This window comes from Protopterus annectens, chromosome 1.part0, assembly GCF_019279795.1.
Source record: "Protopterus annectens isolate FY-2018-M chromosome 1.part0, PAN1.0, whole genome shotgun sequence".
Lineage (NCBI taxonomy): Eukaryota > Metazoa > Chordata > Ceratodontiformes > Protopteridae > Protopterus > Protopterus annectens.
In genome coordinates this window covers 1164974560-1164986834 of record NC_056725.1, presented here as the reverse complement: position 1 = coordinate 1164986834, position 12275 = coordinate 1164974560, and positions in this window count along the sequence as shown.

Below are 12275 nucleotides of genomic sequence, written 5' to 3'. Positions count from 1 at the left end.
AAATTTACTAAGTGAAATTGACAGCACTTATGCCTTCCTCCAAGAGCACTTGTAAAATTGTTGATGTGCTACTCTGTTGCATGTTATTGCTGTTGGGTGCACCTGTTATGTTTCAGAATCCCACGTGCATGTGTGGAGTCTGCTGAATAAATGATTACTTGTGCTTGACATTACATCTGTTCTGGAATCACATCTGCCACTTCTCTGCTATTATCTTCCTTTAGCACACTGCCCTGTGTACAATGTTCTTTTGAAATTTGGTCTATGATGAATTTGTACAAAAATAGAATATAGCCCACACAACCAGGAATGAAAAAGAAAATACCGTTGATAAAACGGTTTGATTTGCTTAGTATTCATTTATTTAGTATCGTTCATACTAATGTAAAGACCTCTGCTTTATTCATCCTAGTCCTGACATCTACATCTCCCACATTTGTAGCTGGGTACCTTTTTTCAGGTCACTTCCCTGCAGTAACTCCCCATCAGCCCAATTGGCCTTCATGTGAGTGCACTATTCCCAGTGTCCTCTCTGAATCACTGATTTTATCTTTTTGTGAAATAATGTTTTATAGTCATCAGGATGCTCAGCATTTATGTCAGGACATGAACAGAAATAGATGGGACTTCCAGGGACATTAAGGGGTTGGAATTAAGGTTTAGCTTGGGTTAAGTAAGCAGATACAAATCCATAACACGTTTTCTCTTTTTTTCATCTTCTTAAACATATAATGATCCAAAGCATCGAGGTATGACTCATCCTCCTTAGCTGTACTCACTCTCCTCTTAGTAGCAGTGCTAATAAAAATCGCCATAATTATGACTGCTCTAAAGGTTTAGACACACACACACAGACACACACTCTCTCTCTCTTTCACACTCACAGACACACACATACTCTGACACTGACAGATGCATGCTCACCCACAAAAACACACACACACACACACACACACACACACACACACACACACACACACACACACACACACACATACACTTGTATGCAGGTTTACTCGCACCTCATAAGCACACATACACATATATACACAACACATACGTGCAAGCAGCACACATGAATGTCAACACCCATTCCCAGACATACAATACAGTGATGAGCGTTACTAAAGCAGTCACACTGTCAAATGACCTGAACTTGTTTCTGGACACAGGTTACTGGCATCACAGGAAGAAATCCCACTTCTCTTAGTCTTGTTCATTCTCATTCATGATTATGTTCATTTAACCAGTCTGAGCTAGGTGATGACAGAACCTCAGAAGTTTAGACAAGTAAGCTGAACCCAGTTACAGAAATATAGCAGAGACATGTACATGATGCAGAGAATTATGGAGTATGAAAACAGTTAACAGCCTGATTTTGTTACAGAATTTCCAAGACACAAAATTCTTAACATTTATGAAGACACAGTATGTACAAAGGAAATGTTATACAATAATTTAGACATAAAAGAGAAATATACAAAAGGCATTACAACATGCAGGAAAGAATGAAGCAAGTTTTATAATGAACATAACGTAGAAAATTAGATAAGTGCCAATATATTCCAACACAGATTTATCTGAACTTGTTAAGCACTGGAGTATAGGCTGGTGTAGTGTTTGGCAGTATTTCTGATCAACAGAAAGAAAAAGAAACAAGAACCTTGTTGAAAAGTAACAGTATACCAGAGCCCATTTTGCTATTCTCTATGGGTCATAGCACATGAAAGACTATACCTGAATAGAAATAAAAAGTGTAAGGTAGCAAAGCAATGACTGGGACAGAGTAGAGGGTCAGTAAACTAGAAACAATAAAACAAGTAATATCTGTGGTATCCCCAAAGTCTCAAACAACCCATTAAACAAGTATAATGGGTCCAAAACAAAACAGTGTAAGAAACTTCTCTGTGTGGAAGATTTTCAATTCATTTATGTCTAGTTACATGTTGTTAATAAGATCAGATAATGATAGCAAAAGTAACAAACTTAAACTCGTCCTAAGTCAAAAAATAATAAAAAATATAATTTGAAACATACAGAATTACTAAGTATTCAAAAGTAATCCAAGCAGGGTAGACAGTCTTTTTCCAGTTGAAAATCCTTTATTAAGCACACAGACGATGCATTTATTTACTGAACTGAAATCCTTAGCAAAGCTTTTGAAAATATAAAACTTTAAAAATGTGTTAATTTTAAGAAAAAAATACATGCTGCCCAGTTAATGATGCATTCAAAGTAAAATAATACAACAGTGTGAGTGATTTTAACCCTGATTAAGCACATAATATAGTTAACTAGGAGCTGGATTCATGAACACCTACACTTCACGCTAAGTGTTTGTGCACTTAGCGTACACACTAGTGCTTTGTTCGGTACTCATTAAACAGCTCTGAACTTCACACCCACCCTCAAAAGAAGGGCAAACAGCAGAATATGCTAATTAAGTCATAAATAGCTGAACTACATGCTAATTAATCAACCTATCATGGCGAAGCTATTCAGAAGTGTATAAAGTGCTCGTGTGTACACTGCGCTCCCTTTTGCTCTCAATTCCAATACCTTTTGGACTACAGCCACGAAGACATTTAGAAAAACATGTTAGGAGTTACTGGTTCTATCATTAACCTGTATGTGCAAGGTTTTAGTACAAGGTGCTGCTGCTGCCATACCTCCGCCTAGAAGGAGTAGAGTGTTCAGACTTCATTTGACTTATCATGGACTGCATGATGCAGACATTGTAGTGATACAGGGTGAACAGGGAAACAATAGAGGAAATATGCAACCTCTGCCACCCTAACCTGAGGCTGTGGAGAAATCATGGAGAACCCATCTCAGCAGAAACCAAAGTATGCATAGCATTACATATACTAGCTACAGGTATTTTTCAGGGACCCAGAGGAAATATATTAGGGGTGTCACAGGCCTCAGCCTCTAGAATGCTACTTTACTTTCTAAATGCAATGCTACAACATGCAAGGGACCATATCTGGTTTCCACATATCCAAGAGGTGAGACAGTAATATGTAACAATTCTATACAATAGCACACTTTTCTGAGGTTCTGGGGGCCATATAATGTACACACACAGAAATAAAAGCTCCTGTTTTAGAACATTAAAAATGCAGCCCAGCATGCCACCTTGTCCCATGGAGGCTGTGTTCTTAGCCTTGGAGAGAACATTGATAATTTGCTATTTGGAGATGCAGGGAGGAGGAGATGATGAAGACGTGGTTTGTGGCATGCTTGCAATTACCCCAGGGTCAGTGTGTGTGTGTGTGATGCCATCCACAATTAGTTCAGCACACATCTGAGTCCTACCTTTTAGGTTGTGGACTTAGGTGAAGAAAGCCTAAAGGTTATCCTTGGCTATGGTTGCTAAATTTTTCTCATAGTTGCTCTTTGAAGATTTTACTTGTTATCTTATTTGCTTGTTTAGGCTGAGAAGAGTGTTCTTCCAGTTCTGGGATCTCATGTTTGTATTTTTAGACAGCAGCTTCTTTCACTTATTGTATAATTTATTAATACTCAACATCCACCATGTGTACACAGCTGTGGCTATACATTTGTTTAGATGTTTATGCAGGGCATCAGTATATCTTATCTCCACTTTCCTTCTCTCTCTCCTTATCAATTTTTCTATGTCACTTTCACTACCTTCCCACCCCTATCTCTCTCTCTCTCTCTCTATATATATATATATATATATATATATATATATATACATATATATGATAATTATTAATATTGCATACCTGGAGCTTCACCAGTAGAAACCCTTTGATATTCCTTCACCTCTGCACCTACATTAGCCACTGCTCTGGAACCCCTCAATGTGCAGTCTGGATCACTTTCATTGCACAGGAATGCCTCCATCTCATTCAGTGGTGGTTTGGTAGCAGAATCATCACCAGTAGCCTTTTGTTCAAGTGCTACTGCAGTGGCTCTGTTTTTGGCTTTGGTGATCATGTAACAGGCCCAGTGTCTGATGCCACCATAATCATGGCCATGGCCATACACAGCGCTGACACTATCAACCACCTGGCAACAGGTAGGTCACTAAAGTCTTCTTAACTTTGACTCTCTCTAATATGTGTTATCCATGTCAAATGAGGGACTGTACTATCACATCATTCTCAGCATCTGAGAATGGCAATTTACATTGCCAGATTTCTTGGGGATGACATCTTTGTATGTGATGAAAAATAAGACAAAATATATATGTGTGTGTGTGTGTGTGTGTGTGTGTGTGTGTGTGTGTGTGTGTGTGTGTGTGTGTGTATGTGTGTGTGTATGTGTGTGTCAGGAAATTAAGCAACAAAAGAGATATGAATATATGCAGGCATCATGAAGAGAAATTAAATGATAACGTTTTCTCCAACCAAATAAATAAATAAATAAATAAACAAATAAACAAATAAAAATAAAAAAATAAAAAGCAATGACAAAACTCTATAAGGATAACAAGAATGTGTAAACCCATAAGACATAGCAGCATTAACAAAAAATATGAATTAAAATACAAAAGGAAGTTAAACATGTTTACCATTTGCTATAACCTTCAGTTGATATCAGATTAACAAATTTTTGGGAGTACACTGTAGCCTTGCCATTGCTGCTACTCAGATAACATTTTTATAACATGTTCACATTCTCATAGAAACACGTCTATAAATGCAGGAAACATTGCCTGCGTTTAAATAAATAAATAAACAAATGCTATTCGTGCTATAGCAACACCAGTGGACAAATTGCAGACATCATCCAATGCTTATGTGAAATGTAAGCCATCATTAATGTTAAAAAAATAATTCTTAAAAAAAATCACATACCTTTACATAATCTGTATGAAAGCACCCAAACAATTGCAATTACAACAGTGAACAGCAGTATTGAGGTCTCTGGATACCGTCTTCGCTACTTAATTCAAATGCCTAAATAACATGATGAGCTTATATAGTGGATATTCATCCCTGTGATCACCGTGAATATGTAAATCAGGTGTCAACTCATTATCATTCTTGAATCACACAATCTGCACTAAGTGCTGGACAGGTAAATGTGGCATGAGGACCTACACAATGTCATTCACACACCCTAGTACTGCAATAATGGGCATTGAGAGGGAAACAACTAGATGTGAAAAACAATTTTATTCACACTTTTTCAGCTAGTTCTCACAAGGTAGAGCAGATCATTTCCAAACACTGGCCTATACTTGCTTTACATGATGAATTAAAGCAACTTGTTCCAGATTGTCCTCACTTTGTAATGAAAAGAGACATTAACCTAAAAGAATTGTTTGAAAGGAAAGGAGATTCTGGGTTTGAAACAGGTAAAATAAGATCAGATACCCACAAATGTGGTAGTTGCAAAAAATGTAGTGCTATGATTAACCATGACACAGTTTATATTCCCTCCAGGAAATTTAGATTCAATTCCATCAAACACTTTAATTGTGGAACTAAGGGAGTGGTTTACTTAGGACTATGTATGCACTGTCACAGTTGTTATGTGGGGAAAACGGAGAGACCTTTGAGGAGAAGGGTTTACGAACATATTTATGATGTCTCCAAAGGCAAGGAAAACGCCTTTTTTAAACATTCACAAGTTTGTAAAAAAATGGAGCTAAAGTTCATGGTTTTAGAGCAAGTAACACCTGATATAAGGGGTGGTAACTGGGAGGCCAGGCTAGAGTATTGAGAATTATACTGGCAGCTCAAGTTAGATGCAGGAAGGTCCCCCCGGTCTGAATGAAAATATAAACATTAGCAGCGTCCTAAAGTTAAGAATGGCCCGTTTATAAGATAAAATTAATTACTAACACTTTATTTGTTGTTTGAGACTTGTAATATGAATTTGATTATTTTTGACAGTCACCTTGTTTATGACTAACAAGTTTTTGGATGATCAAATTCACCTACGATTACTTTTAGAACTGGAGAGCAAAGATATTACAATGTTGGTCATGGAGATTGGGACAATGCACAGGCATTTTTTAGTTCTTAGCGTTCAGTCTTCAGTTTTTAGCTACATGCATTTTACTATGTCTTTTTAGATAAGCAGTTCCTTTTCTTTTCACCCAATATGGTGTGGTTTTAATTAAAGCAGAACGAGTGAGGAGGGTCATGTGATTGCTTGATTTAGTATTTAACATCTGTTAATTAAGCACAAAGCACTCTGTACTTTGAAGAAGGTCGGTATTGACTGAGCGAAAGTGCTTGTTTCACACTGCGTTCACTGGTTTTAAGTGGATTAAAGGCTTTATTTCAACAACAACTCTTGCTGTGTTTGCAAGTTCCGGGTCCTGTTACTGCTGGACATTTTTTGGATTCTTGGTTTTTGCCTTTTACTTACTTCGGGGCATTGAGAGGTATTGCTTACTAAGGGCATGCAATTGTGAATTATTAGTCTTAGTAGAGAAATAATTAAGTGTTTCACACTCCTGCCACTTCAATGCACACTTACTGAGGGAGTATAAGGGAGAATAGGCTTACCAAGAATGCAGGGATTACATTGACTGACTTAGGAGACAACATTCATAGCAGTTTTATTATTAAATGCAATAACTGTAGTATATGTAAATATCCCCTAATGTATCTATCATCCCTGCTAACTGTTAATTTATCATTTTCTAAACATTTGTCACATTAATTCCTCTTTGTTACACTGTTACCTTTGTGCCCCTCAAACATCCTTTCTCAGGATTTTATTTTTATGCACATATCACTAAGTGAACAGGATTACTTGTATAAATAAAAATATTTAAGTACTGCAGTTTGCACACTAATCTAATTGTACCAGAGTACAGCTTCCTCATTTAGCATCCCCTTCTTCTTAATTCTTTAATTTAAGTTGCCTTTGCCTTGTCTAATGTTGCCTGGGCATGCTTGCTTACTGGATTTGTGTTTATAAATAACCTGTTTGTATTTTGTGTTGGAGTCTTTGTGCACCTCCTTCTAGCTGCTAACACTTGTCCTGGCCCCAAATAGGCACTGCTGATTGTGTAGGCATGCTTAGTAGCTTGCATATTCAATGAACACTGCTTATTTGGCACCCACAGTCCAACTGAGGACCCTTAAAAGAAAACATGAAAAGTCATCAAAGAATGCCACTCATGTATGGCCCCATGGTGCAGAGAGACAAAGACTTGACTGCAACCCAGATAGACCATGTTTAGTTAGTGGCATCTGTGCTGAAGGGACCAGATGGGGAGGATTGTAGTGAGTGCCCACCACCAGCATGCCCATCCTGTGGTTAGAGAGGCAGCCTGGAGTGCTGCAAAAACAGTATGAAGAGCCTGATGAGATTTGCAGTGGAAGCTGCCAAACATGCATATCTGGGTATGACTTTTATTGTTTTTTACTCCATAAAGGCTTAGGTAGAGAGCAGACATCCCTTTACTGGTAATGTTTTGTTCATCCAGTAGACCTTTAAAACTCAGTTAAATAGTGAATAGCTATAGATTGATTGTTGAGCACTTCTTATCTGCTACACACAGGATGATGCGCATGCAAAAGGTTATGAATACACCTCACAAATTTAGCTATAGGGAGCCTGCAATACTGCCATGGGATGGTGGTATAAAGGATGCTTTCAGGAAGTTGTGTGATGCTGTACCAGTGTCCTTGATCTCATCCCCAGCCCCAGAGACAGCTGGGCTAGAACCTGGGAGCAGTTAAGGCAGGTCAAGAAGATCCAGTGAACAAGATGGGTGAATGCAGCAGCAGATGGTCAGCTGCAGTCAGCAGGAAGTTGATAAAAGATGACATTAATGATAATTTAACAAAATCCCTTGGTGTAAGGATCTTTGCTAAACTGCCTCATCCTTGCTACAGTTCATAAAACTCACTGTAATTTAAACAGCTGAATTCATGATCAGTGATTAAAGCTGCTTAAATGATTATACCATAAAGACAAGGATACTGCAGGGACAGATTGAAAGCTGATTAGTGCTTACAGTAAAGAGGTGATTATGCCTGCGATGCCCATGCAATGACCTAGTAATCAAGGAGCCTAGCCTCAGACCTCACCACTAGCACCAGTGAGGGGTGTCCACATTGCAAGGGATAACAAATACACACACAGTAAAGTACAATTTCCCTTAAGAGCACACAGAAATCGCAGTCAGTCTGGGGCTGGTTTCTCCCTTTCTCTCCAGATCCCCAATAAGACTCCCTACTGGCACAGCTATAGAGCAGAGTCCTTAGCGAGGGTTACAAACCAAGTTCTCTCAGCACTCCTTCTGTCCAACCAGTGCTTCATGTCCCTGGCCAAGTAGCTGACACACACACACACACACACACACACACACACACACACACACACACACACACACACACACACACACACACACACACACACACACACTTTGAGATATGATTCATATACAACTACACAGACACTCCTGGGGAAGGCTGGCACAGGTTCACTAGCTGTGCCCCTTCTGTCTCCTTGAGAATCAGGTGCCTCACTAGCTACCTGCCTCAGGCCTTTTAATGTAGAGTCTGAGAGCTGAGCCTGTCTCAACTCTCTCTTTGTAACCGTTCCCAGCTCCCCTTCCACAGGAGGTCTGGCATCCTCTAACAGCAGTGCCTCACTGTCAGCCTGAGTACTACTACTCACCTCTACCTTTGCAGTCACTCTGTCCAAGGGAACATCAGTACCCACAAGCAGCTGTGGCTCACCTTCAGTCTCACTGCTGCATTGTAGCTTCCTCCCTGAAGTAACCACCTCACCAGTCATGGCTACAAGTTTGCGGTCTGACTGGGTCTCCCCCAGGTTACCAGACACTCATGCTTGTCTGTAAGCCTGACTGTGTGTAACTACATAAACACATGGTACTGCCTCATCACAATCTTTCCCTATCAGGACATCTGCAGAATGGTAGTTTGGTACCCCTGTTATCTCAAGACAACCTAATATTGGCAGTTTGTCTTTCCCACTTACTGGCACCCTCACCTTTTGTTCCCCACCTTGCTTCCATGGACATCTATATGCCACATGGCTGCACTGATTGCATTCAAAACATTTAACCCTAGGTCTGGAACATGTATCTGGACTAGCAGCTTCCCCTACTAATGGCAGATTCTGTTGGAGCAGTCTGGGCTGCCCACCTGGGGTCCTTTAGACCCATTAGCAGTACTGGGGTCCCTTTCCTGTGCAGAGATGCCCTGCTTGCTAGGTATAGGTCTCCCTTCTTCCCCAACTCATCTGAAGTAGCGCATTGTCTATCAGCTAACCAGATCCTCATGTCCTCAGGCAAAGTGCTAAGGATTGTTCCCTCACCAAAAGGTCTATCAGCACTTCAAAAGCAGTGACCTGACATCCACTCACCCACCTATGAAAATAAGTGCTCAGTTCAGCAACATATTCACACATACTTTTATCTGCCTTGCGAATATGCTCATGAAATCTTTTCCTATAAGTTTCAGGTGTTAGCTTAAAAAAATTCTAACAGACAATTCATAACAGCAGTATAATCAAAAAAATTCATGATCAGAAAGTTTAGACAACACAGTTACAGCTTTACCATGGAGTAAGGGGGTCAGGAACCATATCCAGGGCCTTTGGTCAACATCATACTGTTTACATACCCTCTCAAACATATGAATGAAACTATCAAAATTATCCACCTCTGTAAACTGTGGAAGAAATTTACTGACGTTTTGTGCTTCTAGGGTCCAGTTACTCCCTTCCGCATTACCTTCATGACACTGGCGAAGAGTCAGCATCTCCTTTTTGTGTTGCCTCTGCCTCTTCCTCTCCTCAGCTTCCAGGCATAGCAGTTTCTCATTCTTCTCAGCCTGTAGACATCTCAGTCTCTTTACTGCTTTTGTTTACAAATGCCTGGCCTCCAACTCAAGTCTCTTTAGCTCCAGGTGGATTTTTAAGTCCTCTGCAGAAAGGTTGAGATGTCCATTCTCTGAGTGTTGTACATCTCCATGGCCAGTCTGATCATCCTCCTGATTACTGTTTTCTGATGCAGCTGTGACCAAAGCTGCAATCATGTCTGACTTAGTCAGGTTTCCATGCACCAGTCCCTTAGCCTGGCACAGCTCAGCCAACTGGCTCCTTGTCAGCTTGCCATACTCCTCTGCTGACATGCTTGCCTACTCTCCCTGACTAGCTAAGCTAACAAAAGAAATAAAACAATTGTGATCTGATTTCTGAATATTCACTGCATGGCTGATTTAGAGTACATAAACACCTTCAGTGATCACTGTAAACAAGCTATAGGAATTCACTATCCATACCACTGCAAGACAATTGCCAACCAATTAATATGTGGTGTAGGTATCCCATGAATGTCAACCAATTAATACATGACACCCGTGCACTGACCTAGTAATCAAGGAGCCTCAATCCTCATCACTAGCATCAGTGAGGGATGTCCACATTGGGGGGGATAACAAAAACACATACAGTAAAGTACAATTTCCTTAAGAGCACACAGAGATCACAGTCAGTCTGGGGCTGGTTTCTCCCTTTCTCTCCAGATCCCCAGTAAGGCTCCCCACTTTCACAGCTATAGAGTGGAGTCCTTAGCCAGGGATCCAAGCCAAGTCCTCTCTGCAGTCCCTCTGTCCAACCAGTGTTTCATGTCCCTGCCCATGTAGTTGACACACACACACACACACACACACACACACACACACACACACACACACACACACACACACACACACACACACACACTTTGAGATATGATTCATATACAACCACACAGACACTCCTGGGGAAGGCTGGAACAGGTTCACTAACTGTGCCCCTTCTGTCCAAGCTATAAGGTACCCTATTTTTCAGCTACCAATAAGGCCCATCCCAAAGGGTGTCCAATTTTACTGTGCAATATTATTATCCAATTAGTAAGCATGACCAGAACTTTTAAGGCTTATTGGAGTGGCTTTGTACAGTATCACTATATACATGCAATGTACTCTGGAGCTTTAATTATCTCTACATAAAAAGCCACAGCTGAAAGGTTTAAAAATATTTGATAATAAATAATAAAAACACAAGACAAATCTCCTCAATTCAACACAGTGTTAGTCAGGAGTTCATAGATCACAGGAAAATGCTTAAAATAATACTGTAGAATAGTCTGACATAAATATAGAAAACAGCTAGACTAACCTTACTATTTCCTATCTATTTCTAAGAGAGACACTAAAGTATAAGATCCTAATTACATACAGAGCAAAGCAAGTGCTAGGGAGTAGATGTTCTTCAGACAAAATCCAAAATGCTCTTTCTTTCTCTCTGAGATCTCTTAAATTTGTAATACATCACTGCTGACTCATTTTAGATTACATCACTCTTCTCTGGTTCTCAGGCTAACAGAAACTCAGAGTTTTAACATTTACTTGATCTTGCATATGGCCAGGAACCCACAATAATAAAAGATAATATACATGTAAAATCTAGCAATTAACTCTTGTCCTAAGAGAATAGAAATAATTCCTTCATCCAGACATTATGTCTCTGAGCTTTGAGATCAAACAGTCATAAAATGCTTTACTTTATCAGCTTTCTTCCAGCAGAGTACACTGTGGTTATATTTTTGAAGTTCAACATTTAACACAGTTTTCTTTATACTTGTGGAGCAGCCTGTGGATTTTATTAATATTTACAATGACATAGAATTATCTACAAAATTCTATCTAGCTGGGGTGGTAGCCCTTCCATTTTTCACAATGCCTATCAACAATTTGGGCTTGTCTCACCCTGAATTCAATATGGTTTTGTTAATGAAGTTTCACTGACATTTGCAGGTCTCCTGAATTAAAGATGCACTTCAAAAATCTAGATTCTGGGAGGGTTTACTCAAGTGCTCAAGGTAGCACATCTGTGACTCCATAGTAAATCTGTGGGCTCACTGTTCTTGACAGAGCAATTTTCATAGGCTACAGACTGTTTTGAGTCCTGATATCTTTGTTGCTGTACACATTTTACCCCTGTACTTTGCCCTACATTAATGTTGTAGTTCAGAGGTCTGTCTCTTTAAACAATTTGGCCCAGTTGCTATTTATCAGTTTTGAAGTCTCTGTTCAACAGTAGTAAAGTATATATATATATATATATATATATATATATATATATATATATATATATATATATATATATATGTTGTGTGTGTGTGTGTTTGTGTATATCATGTACATGATGGATATACTTATATCATGAATGTTCAACATGCTATATGGTTAGCACAGAAAGACTGACCACATAATGCTGAGTATTAACTTGTCAGATATCACAAATATCTGAAAACCAAT